Genomic DNA, 15,639 nt, shown 5'->3' on the forward strand with positions numbered 1-15,639 from the left:
TTTTATCTACTTTATCATAAATGTAACAAAGTGTTTAGAAAGTTAGCACATACATGTCATTTTTCATTTCTTTATGTGTCCATCTATAGAACGCTGCATATTATATTCTAAATCTGCCTGCTCTCTGTCAGAAACCTGCCTGCAGAAAATGAACCTAAAGTATGTAATGCAAGGATGTCATCACTTTAGAGATGGAGAAAGCATAAAGTGACAATTATGAATCACTTAATATGATAATGAGATTCTGCAGGTCATTAATCAATGTATAAAACTAAAATTAAATGTATTTTTAGTGACACAAGATACAAATATGGAAGCAAGATGTTTAATTAGGATTATTTACAATAAATATGAATAAATTAGTGCAATTTCTTTAACCATAAAGAATAACTAAATCCATCAGAACAATGTCACATCAATGCACTGAACTCAGTATGTTATCCTTCTAACAGCCTCCACATGTTCTCACTGTAATTTCCCCTCATGAATGAATTTATGCTGCACTAATCTGAATGTTTGCAGGGAAATAAAACGCATTTCACTCGCAGTACTCGAGCTGACTTACCTTTGATTGAATGACGACTTGTACGGCGCTGATTCCACAGATAAGGTACGAAATATATCAGGCTACGTCAATAGCGGTTGGTCTTCAGGGTTTCTACTCCACGGCCGTATTTCATACGGGTCCACATTTCCAATGCAGGCTATTTTCTGCAAGTACCGCTGCTTCGCCTCTGAATGAAATCGGTCTCTATACAGTTCATTCTCTTTTGAGCTGCTTTTAAGCATCTTGTAATTGTCGTTCCAACACAGTGTGTTTGTTTTGATTCGTAGACCCTGAAAATGGTGCCGCACTCCCACAATGCATTGCGGCGTGACATCAACTCCAAAGCCCTATGCGCAGTGTTGGGGAGTAACGGAATACATGTACCGTCGTTACGTATTTAAAATGCAAAATATGAGCAACTGTATTCCGTTACAGTTACCGTTTAAAAAGGTGGTATTCAGGATACAGTTACTTTGTTGAAATAAAGGGATTACACGGCGGTCGGGAACAGGAAAAGATCTTTTCCTGTTTCATATGTTAGGCTGTCCCCTCTCTATTTTTGGTAATTCCACCCGGTGGAAACCCAAACAAAACACGCATTAAGAGGCTCAAATGTCTGTGTCTCAATCTAGCGTCTCATAATGACGTGAGGAAATATTTTTATTTAAATATTTTTAATATGAAGGCAATAGACAGAGTGTTACAGGCATCACCCTAAAGAATGTAGCCTCATGGGCAGTGTAGTCCGTGCTGCAGGGAGAATGGACTGCCATACCCGTTATGTGTCTGTGAGCGAGGGAGGGAGAAAAAGGAGAGTGGAAAGGTACGAGTTGTCACCGAGCAGAAAACGGGAGCTGGAAGCATGTAAATATAATAATAACCACTGCAGCCAAGAAGAGAGCCTGACGAGCCCAGTTGTAAGTAAGCTATTAAGACTCGACTGTACGCTGTATTCGTGTTTTCCTCCCAAACAATAAGTTCTGTTGCAGCAGCCTTTCAACGCCTCTCTCTGTCTCTCGCTAGCAAAGTTGACCCAGACAACAAAGTAAAGCTATTTTTCAGCTACGAGCCCCACATGATCCGGACTCCGGTTTTCGTCGATTTCACTTCTTAGGGTCTCAAGTGATATCTTGATGGATAATGATGCAGGAAAATGCTCTGTTCTACTCATGTTGGACCTCACATCAGCTTTCGACACAGTTGACCATCACATCCTCATTGAAAGGCCGAAAAAATGGGTTGGTGTATCTGGAACTGCTTTAGAATGGTTCTCCTCTTATCTCCATCACTGATCCTTTTCTGTGGAAGTCTCCAATTTTAGGTCATCCTCTACCTCCCTTACTTATGGTGTCCCTCAGGGGTCAGTTTTGGGGCCTTTATTGTTTTTAATTTATCTTCTCATCCTCCAGCATATAATGGGCTCTTTTGAGCACATTTCTTATCACTGTTATTGCTGATGATATTCAGTTGTACGTTTCTTTTAAGCCCGAGGATTTATCTAAACTTCAGCGTCTGAATGATTGCTTAGATTCGATCAAACGTTGGATGGCTGCAAATTTCCTCCAATTCATCGAGGGGAAAACCGAAGTCCTCGTATGCGCCCCTGATAGGTTTCTATCGCAGATAGTCAGTGTTGGGAAGGTTACTTTTAAAATGTATTCCATTACAGATTACAGATTACATGCCCCAAAATGTATTCTGTAACGTATTCCGTTACGTTACTCAATGACAGTAACGTATTCTGAATACTTTGGATTACTTAATATATTATCATGCTTTTTACAACAACGTGAATGTACTATTGCTGTGATTTATTACTATTACTGAAGGTCCGCGACTCCGAACTGTAGTAAAGGGACCTCTGACTAACACGGCGGGGTCCCTGTTGGCTCGTAGCCGAAAAATAGCTTTACTTTGTTGTGTGGGTCAACTTTTCTTGCGAGAGACAGAGTGAGGCGTTGAAAGGCTGCTCCAACGGAACTTGTTGTTTTCGGAGGAAAACACGAACACGGTGTACAGTCGAGTCTTAATAGCTTACTTACAACTGGGCTCGTCAGGCTCTCTTCTTGGCTGCAGTGGTTATTATTATATTTACATGCTTCCAGCTCCCGTTTTTCCTCGATGATAACTCGTACCTTTCCACTCCCCTTTTTCTCCCTCCTCGCGCTCACAGACCCATAACGTGTATGGCAGTGCATTCTCCCTGCAGCACGGACTACACTGCCCATGATGCTACATTCTTTAGAGCTATGCTTGTAGCATTCTGCCTGTTAGCTTAGCACAACAACAACAACAACGAAAAGGCGCTCTCTCACCCAGGAAACACACAGTCGCAGAGAGAGAGAGAGAGCGTCGCCCTGTAACCATGGCAACCGTAACGCTGCCGCCTGGAACAACAGAACGTAGCTGTCAAACAAAACCCAAACAGTCCTGACCCGCGACAACATGAAACAGGAAAGTACCGCAGTGTAATCCATTTATTTCAACAAAGTAACTGTATTCTGAATACCACCTTTTTAAACGGTAACTGTAACGGAATACAGTTACTCATATTTTGTATTTTAAATACGTAACGGCGGTACATGTATTCCGTTACTCCCCAACACTGCAGATAGTGAAAGCCCTTGGTCCTCTCTCACTTTATGTTAAATCCTCTATCAGGAATTTAGGTGTCACCTTTGACCCGACTCTCACATTCTATGTGAAATCTCTGGTTCAGTCTTGTTTTTATCATTTAAGAAATGTGGCTAGGCTAAGCCCAGTTTTATCTCGCTCTGAACTCGAGATTGCTATACATGCTATTTATTTATTTATTTTTGTGTCCCGTTTGGATCTTTAGCCATCAGAATTGTTGTCTTAAGGCCAAGAAAGATGCCAAGCGGATTTATTTTACCAAGTGGATCATCATGGCCTTGCCATATTGGTCCATTCGATTGACCTTTATTATAATTATGAATTTATTTTATTTTCAGTTGCTACAAACGGGACAGACATGACTGGGGGATAGGACAGGGAGAAAGAATGAAAGAAAGAGAGGGAGAGAGAGAAAACCAAAGGGGAGAAGAGACGGTGAGAAGGGGGGGAAGAAAGAAAGAAAAAACAAACAAAACACCTGGGTCACCTGTATGGAGAAAAAAAACAGAAGAGAAAGCAAAGAACAAAGAAAAAACATAATAAAAAAAACAGCACCATCACAATAAACTAGCTAGCAGTAGATATCAGTAGATACTAAATAATAAACGATATTGTGCAGCACGCAAGATAGACAGCGCACAATGTGCTTTGAGGCAGCAGCCAAGAAAGCTGTAGTCCGCGTCTGTGAACACTCGTGTGTACACCTGTGTGCATACCTGTGTGGATCAGCATGCTTGTATTCCAAAGGTTTCTCCATGTAACGATCTGCTAGGGAGTGTGGGGGGGCCACAGCCCCGTCCTCCAGGGTATGAAGCAGGTATGGAGGAGATCCAGGCCCCAGATATCCAGAGGCCCCAGAGTACAAGGACCCGAGGAGGACCACCAAAGGGGGGGGACCGTGCCACCCTCCTGGGAAGAGCTGAGTAGAGCCCCAAAGGAGAGGTCACCCTGCAGCTAAGGAGCAGAGGCCAGAGGGGATTGCAGTGGCGTGCCCGCGGGCTCTGCCGGCAGCCAGCTGTGCCAGAGAGGACCGAGCTTCAGGCCCAGAGGCCAGAGGCCTAAGGGCATCCCACCCCCCGGAAGGAGCCCAGCCGGGCCACAGGCGCCCGGCCCCGCCAATCGGCCACCAGGAGTGAGCCGGTACATACATACATGCATTTATTTAGTCACGCTTGGATTATTGTAATTCGCTGTTTATGTGTCTAAGCAAAGGTTCTCTGGATCGTCTGCAGGTTGTGCAAAACGAGCAGCTAGGCTTTTGACAAAATCCTCCAAGTACTCACATGTGACACCGTTATTATCTCAGTTACACTGGCTTCCTGTTAAATTTAGAGTCGATTTTAAGATCCTGGTCTTGACCTACAGAGCTGTGCACGGACTGGCACCAGCCAGTCTGCTATATAAATTTACTTATTATTGTGAAATATTATTTCATGGTCATTATTTTTCACAATAACAGAGATTTTTCCTGAGGCATTTTATTTATTTCCAGCCGTTTATATTCCAAAATGTCCTTTTTTCAAAGTCAGTCTTTATTTCAAAATCCCGTTTTTCCCGATGGTCTATTTATTTCATAATGCGACTTTTCAGCAGAATGACTTTGTCTGTCAATCAAGAGAGACAGGGCGGAGCCAGTTGTGTGATTGGTTGCTCCTTTACTCAGACATAAGTAATAGCACATGAATTGTCGATTTAGGTTTAATGGTGCAATGCGTCTCCTATGCAGCTGGCGGCAGTATGCAGCTCAAAATAAACTTAAGGCACCGACAAATGCAAAACACTGGGCGCGAATAACGTTACAGGTGTATCAATTCTTGTGAAGGGCATGGCTGCAGGAAACAAGTCCGTTTCTGAGTTACTCAGAGAACTTGCTAACCGCTTAGATTGAACGTCTTCACCTCAGTCTGAGTATTGCAGCAGTGTACTGGAGATGAAGTGGTCCCTGGTCCAAGTTCTCATCACAACCGCACAGTGTTAACGTTAGCAAATGCTAACGCTATCACAGCTAGCTCCACTCCACGAAACGCTGTTTAGGGTAAGTAACGATGTTATTACTGCTTGGTTAGTCTGTCTGCCAAAAATGAGCTTTTTAATCAGTTTAGTTACAGATTTTTTTCAATACTGTTTTTCATCATAGCAAAGAATTCTATAAAATTATGGAGCGCCAGGACTGCCATAATGAATTAATTAAATACACCATTAAATAATTAATTAAATGTGTCAATAATTAATTAAAATTGGAATTAATTAATTAAATAAATAGTTATGACACATGTAATTAATTAATTATTGACACATTTAATTAATTATTGACACATTTAATTAATTATTTAATGATATATTAAATCATTAAATGGCAGCACGGTGGCACGGTGGTTAGCACTGTTGCCACACAGCAAGAAGGTCCAGAGTTCAATTCCACCATCAGGCCGGGGTCTTTCTGTGTGGAGTTTGCATGTTCTCCCCGTGTCTGCGTGGGTTCCCTCCGGGTACTCCGACTTCCTCCCACCGTCCAAAGACATGCAGCTTGTGGGGATAGGTTAATTGGATAATCCAAATTGTCACTAGGTGTGAATGTGCGAGTGAACGTGAGTGCGAATGATTGTCTGTCCCTGTGTGTTGGCCCTGCGACAGACTGGCGACCTGTCCAGGGTGGACCCTGCCTCTCGCCCTATGACAGCTGGGATAGGCTCCAGCGCCCCCCGCGACCCTGAAAAGGATAAGCGGAAGCGAATGGATGGATGGATATATTTATTTATTTCATTTTGGCAGTCCTGGCGCCTGGCTCTCATCTTGAAATAATTTTATCTGTCAGCCTCACCCATCAAACTCAGGGGGCGGGGTTAACGCTGCCCATGCAGCTTCTCTAACATTTGATTGGTTGCTGTGCAAAGTAAGTCAAAACAGGTCGATCCTAGATAATCGATTGCTTGTGTAGACTTGGGGCAGCCAGGTATCCCAGAATGCAGATCAAATCACAAGCAGCAATGGTGGTGGTGTAGTTTTAAAATACCCCGTTTTTCTGTCACCAGCTACACTTTTAACAGTGTTTTAGCCGCGAATGTCGCGACGTATGTCTGGTCAGGTTGTCAACATAGAACATGTTTGCAAAAGTGCTCAGATGTTTTCAGAGATTTCACTAGCTCTGCTAACAGTTAGCATGCAGAGTGCACCGAGGGGGTACGTTAACCGGTTTGTTTACATATTCCACTCTCCGTGTTCCACATGTTGCATTCGCAGATTCTCATTTTCACCGAACGATCGTCTCTTTCCGCCTGGTCTTGTGTCTCTGTGCTTCTGTAACATAAAGAACGAGCTGACATTTTTCTCACGAAACCAGCGATCAGCTCAACAGACCCTCAGTTTACCTGCATGCATCCTCCTCCTCATCTGTCAGCTGTTTAACACCTGCTGCTAATTCAAGAAACACGCCTAGTTACCTGGTGATAGTCACAGTTTAACTGGGCAGCTGGTGCTCGATATAACGCAATGTCAGCGCATTTTTCTGCACAAGATAAGTAAATATAGTATTTTCCCCGAGCGCAGAGCTGCTGGAGCTCGTTTCCTTACAGAGCACTTTATAGGCGAAGCAGCTTCATCAGCGGCTGATGTCCAATCACCGGCACACAGCTTTCAAACCTCAGCTGAGTTTTAGCTCTCAGTGGTTAAACGCTGGACTTCATTCACTCAGGTTCTGTCTGTCGGGTCACGTTTACTTCGCTGTTTTATTTACAACTGAGCAAATCGGTTTGGCTGAGGTTAAAGTTACGTTTCATAACTGCATAGTTTCACAGACGTTTAATAGTTCACTGGCACATGTGTTAGACTGAACTATCATCTAAATATCATCTGTTTTTTAATAGTTATTCAACTGTATTCTAAGCACCAGCTGTCTGTTAGAATGTGATTTTTTTCTCTCTCTGTTGGCAGAGGTATAAAAATGCGCAGGAAAATCTGACATGCATGGCGAACTTCACCGACGATATTTAGGGAGGAATAAACACACATCAAACATAAATGAACCATTTGTCTGTCTCCATAATTGAGAGAATTTTCTCTTCTTATGTCAACACTCTCTCTCTCTCTCTCTTTTTTTTTTTTTTTTGCTTTTTCGGTCATGTTATGTTTACCTGTCAAAGGCTTGTTACAAACTATGAAACACATCGTGCAGACTTCTGGATGTTAGAAGAAAACTAATACTGCTCATGAAGGAGACTAAAGGTGTCCTTTAAAGCTAAACATGTTAATAGGACCTCCCTATCCAAGATGGCGCCGCGGATGGCAGCCTCGGTACTGCGCTCTCTCGCACTTTTCTTGTTTTCTTGTTTCTGTTTATTTTCTGCGCTTTTGGTCACTCAGACCACATCACTTTCTCCAGAGATCAACTGCTAAACATCAGGCAGTCGTCTCACTATAGTTCTTATCCATTTTTCACAAACCCGGAAAGTTTTTTGGAGATTTTAGTTGGAGGCGCAGCAGCTCTCTGTGGCTCCTGGAGAAGACATAGACGGGGGAGTCGCGCTGGTGCGCTGGTGAAACTACGTCGACGAGGATTCCGCACGGCACTCCCCTCCATTCACCTTGCGAATCTCCGCTCTCTTCCAAACAAAGTCGACGAATTACTGCTCTTAAACTGGACTAACAAGGACTTTGCACGCTCTGCTGCCCTCTGCTTCACTGAAACAACATCATACTGGATCACTGCTACACAACTCTAAAAGATGCCTATCGCTCTGTGCCCCGGGCAGCTTTGGGACATTCTGATCACTGCATGGTCCATCTTATTCCAGTTTATAGGCAAAAACTCAAACGTGCCAAGCCTGTAGTCAAAACTGTGAAGAAGTGGACTAACGCAGCAAAGCAGGAACTGCAGGACTGTTTTGACTCCACTGATTGGACTGTTTTTGAAGCTGCATCTAAGAACCTAGATGAGCTCACGGACGCTGTGACATCATACATCAGTTTCTGTGAAGACGTGTGTGTGCCAACAAAGACCTTTTGCACATACAACAACAATAAACCATGGTTCACTCCTAAACTCCAACATCTTCGTAAGGCCAAGGAGGACGCCTACAGAAGTGGTGACAGGGCCCTGTACAAGCAAGCCAGGAACACACTGACCAAGGAGATCAAAGCAGCTAAAAGGATCTACTCCCAGAAGCTGGAAGAACGGCTCTCAGCCAACGACCCTGCATCAGTGTGGAGGGGCCTGCAGGAAATCACTAGCTACAGACGCCCCCCACCCACTATTGAAGCAAACAAAGACCTGGCCAACGAGTTAAACACTTTCTACTGCAGGTTTGAGACGGACAGACTCCCACGCCCCACCCTCCCCTCCCCAGGGACATTGCTTCAGACATTGACCCCCAACACACCTTCCACCTCTCCCCCCTTCACCCTGCCCCTCCCCAATCAAGACTCAACGACCACCCCCACCCTCCCCAATCCAGACTCAACGACCACCACCACCCTCTCCAATCCAGACTGTGAGCCGACTATTCCAGAAACAGAAGCCCAGGAAAGCCCCCGGACCAGACGGCGTCTCACCCTCCTGCCTCAAAACCTGTGCTGAACAGCTGGCTCCCATCTTTACTCGCATCTTCAACAGATCCCTGGAGCTGTGTGAAGTTCCCTCCTGTTTCAAACGCTCCACCATCATCCCTGTTCCCAAGAAACCCACCATCACAGGACTGAATGACTACAGACCTGTCGCCTTGACGTCTGTGGTCATGAAATCCTTCGAACGACTGGTGTTAGCCCATCTGAAAGACATTACAGGCCACCAGCTGGACCCTCTGCAGTTTGCCTACCGGGCAAACAGGTCAGTGGATGATGCAGTGAACATGGGGCTGCATTACATCCTGCAACACCTCGACCACCCGGGAACTTATGCCAGGGTCCTGTTTGTGGACTTTAGTTCGGCTTTTAACACCATTGTGCCTGAACTTCTTTCCTCCAAACTCTCCCAGCTCAGCGTGTCTCCAGCTACCTGTCAGTGGATCACCAGCTTCCTGACAGACAGAAAGCAACAAGTGAGGCTGGGGGAGATCACCTCTGAAACCCGGTCCCTCAGTATTGGTGCCCCTCAAGGATGTGTCCTCTCACCACTACTGTTCTCCCTCTACACTAACGACTGCACCTCCAATAACTCTGCTGTCAAACTCCTAAAGTTTGCAGATGACACCACCGTCATCGGCCTCATTCAGGATGGTGATGAGTCTGCATACCGGCAGGAAGGTGAGCGGCTGGTACTCTGGTGCAGTCAGCACAATCTGGAGCTGAACACTCTTAAAACTGTAGAGATGACAGTGGACTTCAGGAGACATCCCTCAACTCTGCTCCCCCTCACCATATCAGACAGCCCTGTGTCAACTGTGAAGACCTTCAAGTTCCTGGGTACAACCATCTCCCAGGACCTGAAGTGGGAGACCAACATCAACTCCATCCTCAAAAAGACCCAGCAGAGGATGTACTTCCTGAGACAACTGGGGAGGTACAGTCTCTCACAGGAGCTGCTGATCCAGTTCTACACTGCGGTCATTGAGTCTGTCCTGTGCTCCTCCATCACAGTCTGGTATGGAGCAGCCACTAAACAGGACAGGAGCAGACTGCAGCGGACTGTACGGGCAGCAGAAAGGCTCATCGGCCCCCCCCTGCCCTCCATCCAGGATCTGTACCTCTCAAGAACCAGGAAACGGGCAGGGAAAATCATCGCAGACCCCTCACACCCTGCACACAGACTTTTTGATCTGCTGCCCTCTGGCAGACGGTACAGAAGCCTGCAGACCAGGACCACCCGACACAGGAACAGTTTCTTTCCCCTCGCCATCTCCCTTCTTAACAGTTGACCTGTCACACTGCTCCCACTGCCAGACTGCAGCTGCACCTTATGTACATTTTGTAGTATTCATTCCACCTCATTCATTGCTGTATTTTATGTATATAAGTTTAGATTCGTTATTTATAGTTGGTTTACACAGCTTTGTGTATGTATGTGTAATGTGTATATATAGACACGTGTGTGTGTGTGTGTGTGTGTGTGTGTGTGTGTGTGTGTGTGTGTGTGTGTGTGTGTGTGTGTGTGTGTGTGTGATTTACATTGCATTGCTTGAGAGCCGCCATCTACCGGAACCAAATTCCCTGTATGTGTCTGCACACATACTTGGCCAATAAACACGATTCTGATTCTGATTTATATCATAGTTTATGATATAGCACGTGTATTTCAGTAATAGCCTGCTGATTTCAGTGTAGTGGTGAACAGTCACACAGCTCACGTAGGCGTTATCTGTGATACTCCTTAACTATAATTTATCCAAGTTAACTTCAGTTAACCATTCAGACGGTTCTTTTGCAATGAAAAACATAAACACCCATGCTGCCGGGAGGTTTCCTCAGTGCCAGCTGTTAACATTATAGCTGCTTATGCAGTAACCATGGTAACCACGGACTCTGAGAGGCTGGATCGACGGAGGTCAGACAACAATTTTACATGTATGATCTTAAAACAGGACACAGCCACTATACGTGCTGGCCTCATATCAAATGTGAAGGCAGACTGAGTCTATGTTTGACGTTTTTTATATCTAATCTTCCTTTTCAAACATTTAAACAGCAGCGAGTCTGCAGCTGAGGGAATACAAACTCAAACTGTCGGAACAGGTTTGCTCGTTTCTTGGATTCATTTGGTGATTTATTAAATCTATAACTGTTATTCTAATCTGCTGCTGAGTCTCTTATACTTTTCTTTATGCTGTATATTTTCACGTCTCTGGAATAGTTGGAAGTTAGATAGTCAGCTGGGAAACTCTGTGTTAACTCATGGAGCTGAGGATATCGTGGATATCGTGGACATGCTGATCTCGCTCCGTGGTGTACAGGGCCGTTTACCCTCATGATTAATATTCACAATAAAAATATTAGCCGAACATCATGAAGTCTGTATGTGTTTCATAGTGTCGAACAGCCTTTGTACAGTTAAAGCCAGCAGTTACTACATGACGGACTGGGCAGACATCTACGAAATCATCGAAACACTTTTGCAAAGAGGCTGTATCTTGACAAACCGACCAGACACATGAAGATTAAACCACTACATTCTCGGCTAAAAAAAAATTTAAACGGTATTTGGTAACACACAAACAGGGTTTTTCAAAGCTCAGTTCTGTTAGCTTCCACATGCTGGTTGTTGTGTGCTAGAAACAATGGCCACCAGGCCAAAGCAATGGTTTTGACTCGATCAGCGTTAACCCCGCCCCCTGAGTTTGATGGGTGAGGCTGACAGATAAAATTATTTCATGATGAGAGCCAGGACTGCCAAAATGAAATAAATAAATATATCATTAAATAATTAATTAAATGTGTCAATAATTAATTAAATGTGTCAATAATTAATTAATTGCATGTGTCATAACTATTTATTTAATTAATTAATTCCAATTTTAATTAATTATTGCCACATTTAATTAATTATTTAATGGTGTATTTAATTAATTCATTATGGCAGTCCTGGCATTCCACAGTTGCTAGCTGTATTAGCTGTCCGCGGAGCAGGTATCCAGGAAAACTAGTCGATGGTAAACGATAAGCCAATAGGTGCAAAGGTCCAGCCCACTTACGTTGATTGACAGACAAAGTCATTCTGCTGAAAAGTCGCATTATGAAATAAATAGGCCATTGAAAATAAAGACTGACTTTGAAAAAAGGACATTTGGAATAAAAACGGCTGGAAATAAATAAAATGCCTCAGGAAAAATCTCTGTTATTGTGAAAAATAATGACCATGAAATAATATTTCACAATAATAAGTAAATTTATATAGCAGAATGTAATATATTTCACAATAATGAGCATTTTTTTCAAAATGTGTTCCATGATTTCACAATATCATTCTCACATTACATATCTGTGTCTTATTTAATCACATAGTTATTTATTTCATCTTGACCTATTTATTTATTTAATTTTGAACACTTTGGAGTTCCATAGTACATGACTCTTTGTTGAAATGTCAAAATAAGCGCTGTACTGTTGTATTGTTTGCTAATAAAAAACAAACGTTGAAAAATTATTCCAGTGGAATAATGATGGAACAACTTTCGGCTGAATACAACGCTTCCCAGAGAAAGACACGAAGATCTATCCAGTCTCAATTCCCACATAGCAAAATTGGTATGGTCCGGATCTGGCCCACACAATGTACTTACACAGCCCACATACCGCAAAGAATGACGGTTTGCCAGAGGTGGCCCACACATGGCCCACGTGTGGATTACCTCTGGCAAACCTGGTCTGGGCCACCAAAGGGCTGTCATTCTTTGCGGTATGTAGGCCATGTGTAAGTTGTGTGCAGCCACGGGCCAGTTGCAGACACACTGCTGGCCCTGTGCTGGCCCAGGCAGTTGACATCTGCTGGCCCCAGATGTCAGCCTAATATGTACCTTAATCAACCCATATAATAACAGCATGTGCCGGAACATAATAGTGCAAAAGTAACATGATGAAACTCTGTTCAGACAGTGAATGGACTGAGTCTTACATAACACTTTCCTACTCTCCCGGATTACTCTGTACAACAGGACACATTTACACACTTTCTCTGAACTGAATGCTTCCTAACTACATTCATACACATTCACACTCTTAACATGCAGGCTGGAGGAGCCAGGGATCGAACCACTAACCTACTGATCAGTAGGTGACCTGCTCTACCTCCTGAGCTACAGTCACCCAGTGGTAAACCTGAGTAAACCGTCACTAGGTTTTGGATAAAGTGTACACTCACAAACCTGTCAAACCTGCATTTGAAACGTTGGCTACCATAGCAGTATAGTATTGCAACATGGCATTTGGGTCTTCTAACCAAAATAGGAAAAGAGGAACATAAATAGTGCCATCATTGCCAGACCTGGCCCACATCTGGTTGACATACACCCTGCCATGACACCAGTCAGTCAGAAGTGCCGGCTTGATGCCGGATCTGGGCCAGACCTGTTTTCTATGAGCCTGGGCCACAAACCAAACTACAATCGGGCCAGATGTGGCATGCCATCACATAGACCATAGGTGTCAAACTCTGGCCCGCGGGCCACATTTGGCCCGCAGCCTAATTACATTTGGCCCGCGAAGCCATACCAAATTACTATTAGAGCTGGCCTACTGGTATTATACAGCTAATATATATATTGTTTAGTATTAAGCTTTGCTTGTTCCATATTCAGTTTTTCAGCAAAACTTGTTTGAGTCCATAAGAAAAGATTCATTCTTATATCTGGAGGAATAAATATATTTCAATAAATATTAACGTTAGCCCGCGACTTTGTTCTAGTTTTGAATTTTGGCCCACTGTGTATTTGAGTTTGACACCCCTGACATAGACAGTGCCATCATTGCCAGGCCTGGCCCATATCTGGATGACATGCATCTTATCATGCCAGAAGTCAGCCAGCAGTGCCGGCTTGATACCAGATCCGGGCCAGACCTGCTTGCTACAGCGGGGAAAATAAGTATTTGACACATCAGCATTTTTATCAGTAAGGGGATTTCCAAGTGGACCATTGACACAACATTTCCACCAGATGTTGCCATCAAGCCAAATATTGACGTCATACAAACAAATCAGAACATATAAGTATACAAGTTAAACCACAATAAATAAAGTGAAATGACACAGGGAATAAGTATTGAATACATGGAGATAACAAGGGGCAAAATGACATAGAAAGCCAGGAGATCACCTGAAATCTGTCAGTATTGATAGAGAAATCCTGTCCCCTATCAGTACTAATTGATATCAGCTGCTGTAGTCCTAATTGATGGCCTATAAAGGCTCCTCATTACCCAGAAGGCACACAGGAAAGACTTCATGATGGGTAAAAGCAAAGAACTCTCTCAAGATCTTCGTAATCTTATCGTTGAAAAGCATTTTGATGGGAATGGTTATAGGTGCATTTCCAGAATGCTGAATGTTCCTGTGAGCACTGTGGGGGCCATTATCCGGAAATGGAAAGTGCATCAGTTCACCATAAACCTGCCACGATCAGGTGCTCCACGCAAGAGCCCTGTCCGAGGAGTCCAAAGAATAATCAGGAGGGTTCTCCAAGAGCCAAGAACCACTCGGACAGAACTTCAGGAAGACCTTGCATCAGCAGGTACTGTTGTTTCAAAGAAAACTATAAGCAATGCACTGAACCGCCATGGCATCCATGCACGCTCACCACGCAAGACTCCATTGCTGAACAAAAAGCATGTCAAGGCTCGGTTAAAATTTGCGCAACAGCATTTGGAGAAGCCTGTGGATTATTGGACGACTATAGTATGGTCAGATGAAAGCAAAATTGAACTTTTTGGCAGTCATTCTACACACCATGTTTGGAGAAGAAATGGCACTGCTCACCACCCCAAGAACACCATACCAACAGTCAAGTTTGGGGGTGGAAGCATCATGGTTTGGGGCTGCTTTTCAGCAAGGGGTACTGGCAGACTTCATATTATTGAAGGCAGGATGAATGGAGAGATGTACCGGGACATTCTGGATAAAAATCTGCTGCCATCTACCAGGAAGCTAAAAATGAAAAGAGGGTGGACATTTCAGCAAGACAATGATCCCAAACACAAGGCCAAGGAAACAATGAAGTGGTTTCAAAGAAAGAAAATCAAGTTGCTTGAATGGCCCAGTCAATCACCTGACCTAAATCCCATAGAAAATCTATGGAGAGAACTGAAGATTAAAGTTCATAAAAGAGGCCCAAGGAACCTTCAAGATTTAAAGACCGTTTGTGTGGAAGAATGGGCCAGAATCACTCCTGAGCAATGCAGACGACTGGTCTATCCATACAAGAGGCGTCTAGAAGCTGTAATCACCAACAAAGGCTTTTCTACAAAGTATTGAATAAAGTGTGTTCAATACTTATTCCCTGTGTCATTTCACTTTATTTATTATGGTTTAACTTGTATACTTATATGTTCTGATTTGATTGTATGACTTCAATATTTGGCTTGATGGCAACATCTGGTGGAAATGTTGTGTCAATAGTCCACTTGGAAATCCCCTTACTGATAAAAATGCTGATGTGTCAAATACTTATTTTCCCCGCTGTATGTGGAAAATGCCGACTACACACTCTAGAGCTGGTCGTAACTGTGAAGCCGTCCCTTCTGATTTTTATCAGCCATTGTGCAATTCAGGATCCTTGGGAAAGGAGTGGAAACTTAACATCTTGTTAAATCTCCCCCCAGCAGTACACAGCGGGACACAACAATGGTGAATGTTCCCACCCTCTGCTCTTTGTAATTTAACACAATCTTTCCGTTTTCGTATTTTGGACATGATTTTGGAATCCATCTTCACAGTAGCGGTTGACAGCAAAATAAAGCTACCAGAAATGTACAAGTCTACATCTGGTCTTAAAACAGGAAGTTAGCATTTTTTCGTGCACAGGGTCTATTACACTTGTTTC

This window comes from Astatotilapia calliptera, chromosome 14, assembly GCF_964374335.1.
Source record: "Astatotilapia calliptera chromosome 14, fAstCal68.1, whole genome shotgun sequence".
Lineage (NCBI taxonomy): Eukaryota > Metazoa > Chordata > Actinopteri > Cichliformes > Cichlidae > Astatotilapia > Astatotilapia calliptera.